Source organism: Piliocolobus tephrosceles, unplaced genomic scaffold, assembly GCF_002776525.5.
Source record: "Piliocolobus tephrosceles isolate RC106 unplaced genomic scaffold, ASM277652v3 unscaffolded_20413, whole genome shotgun sequence".
Taxonomy (NCBI): Eukaryota; Metazoa; Chordata; class Mammalia; order Primates; family Cercopithecidae; genus Piliocolobus; species Piliocolobus tephrosceles.
Genome location: NW_022302548.1, coordinates 1 through 2,019, shown reverse-complemented (window position 1 = coordinate 2,019; position 2,019 = coordinate 1). Strand labels below are relative to the sequence as shown.

At 53.0% G+C, this 2,019-nt stretch overlaps 1 pseudogene; it reads left to right on the top strand.

The window, feature by feature from the left end:
• The first annotated feature begins 865 nt into the window (after nt 1-865).
• On the top strand, nt 866-1,494 carry LOC111534403 (annotated as a pseudogene).
• The last annotated feature ends 525 nt before the right edge of the window (nt 1,495-2,019 follow it).

The following is a 2,019-nucleotide window of genomic DNA, read 5'->3' as shown; positions in this document are numbered from 1 at the left end:
TTTTTGAGACAGAGTCTTGCTCTGTTGCCCGGGCTGGAGTGCAGTGGCTGGATCTCAGCTCACTGCAAGCTCCGCCTCCCGGGTTTACGCCATTCTCCTGCCTCATCGTCCCGAGTAGCTGGGACTACAGGCGCCAGCCACCTCGCCCGGCTAGCTTTTTGTATTTTTCAGTAGAGACGGGGTTTCACCGTGTTAGCCAGGATGGTCTCAAACTCCTGACCTCGTGATCCGCCCGTCTCGGCCTCCCAAAGTGCTGGGATTACAGGCTTGAGCCACTGTGCCCGGCCAAAATCATTATTTTCTCTGAGCCTGTATTTCATCATCTGTTGCTATTAAGTAATAGTAGTTGAATACTTATTTTTATTCCATTATTATTATTTATTTTTGAGATGGATTTTCACTCTTGTTGACCAGGCTAGAGTGCAATGGTACAATCTCAGCTCACTGCAACCTCCGCCTCCTGGGTTTAAGCAATTCTCCTCCCTCAGCCTCCCGAGTAGCTGGGATTACAGGCACGTGCACCACGACGCCTGGCTAATTTTGTAATTTTAGTAGAGACAGCGTTTCACCAAGTTGGCCAGGCTGGTCTTGAACTCCTCACCTCATGTGAGCCGCCCACCTCGGCTTCCCAAAGCGCTGGGATTACAGGCGTGAGTCACAGTAGGAATTGTATATTTATTATTAATCTACAATGTGGGCGTTATGCAAGTGTTACATATAGGATCCCCCAAACTTCTAGAACAAGAGCTTCCCCACAATCCTGGAAGGCAAGCCTCCCCTAGGATTCCCAACTTCTGTCCCCACTGAAGTTTTCACCCCCTTCTCTAATCCCGGCCTCATGATCTCTGTCTCCAGGTGCTCTGAGAACTGGTCCCCCTCCCCTCATGCTCCCTCCCGATCCTCTTCCTTTCCCTCCTCCCCAGTGTGCCAAATGAGTCCCAACCTCACCCTCGACATTACCCCCATTTCTGGCCCCAAGTGGGACCTTCTGTCCCCCCCACCGCATGGTCCTGTCTAGCGGTGCTTCTGCTGGGCCCCCTCTGCTCCTCCTGCTGGAGGCTGGGGCCTTTGGAGAGTCAGCAGGCACCCTGGCCAACCGCAGCTGGTGTGGGGTGAGTGAAACTGCACCAGGGAGTCGCCAGGGTGAACTGGCCGCGATGCAGTCAGCGGCTGGGTGACAGAACCCCGGACCCCTGTGGACTTGCGTGGGAGCAAGGTGGAGGTGCTGGGTGAGGTGCCTGCAGCTGGTGGCAGTCCCCTCCGCCAGTACTGCTTTGAAACCCACTGCAAGGCTGATAACTCTAAGGTGGCCTGGGGGCAGGTGGAGGGGGCTGCTGGGGTGTGGACCGAAGGCACTGGGTGTCTGAGTGCAAGACCAAACAGTCCTATGTACTGGCATTGATCGCTGATGCCCAGGGCCGTGTGGGCTGGCGATGGATTCGAATTGACACTGTCTGTTCCTGCACACTCCTCAGTTGGACTGGCTGGGCCTGAGGCCCATGCCCAGGAACCGGTCAGGCAGAAAAAGAACAGAGCTGGATGCTGAGAGACCTCAGGGGGCCCAGTTGCTCTAAGGGTCCCAGTTTGGGAACTCATCAAATGATTACAAAATCACAATTCTATGATTTTGAGCTCAGTCTCTGCAGGATGGGTGAAACCATATGGAGTTTTGAAGGTTGAATAGGAGTTCTCCCGGAGCAACTTGAGGATAAGAATGATGATGATACCCAGGTGCAGTGGCTCACGCCTGTAATCCCAGAACTTTTGGAGGCCAAGGTGGGCGGGTCACCTGAGGTCAAGAGATCGAGACCAACCTGGCCAACATGGTGAAACCCCATCTCTACTTAAAATAGAAAAAATTGGCAGGGCGAGGTGACTCACACCTGTAATCTCAGCACTTTGGGAGGCGGAGATGGGCGGATCACGAGGTCAGGAGACGGAGACCATCCTGGCTAACACAGTGAAACCCCATCTCTACTAAAAATGCAAAAAAAAAAAAAAAAAAAAAAAAAAAAAAAA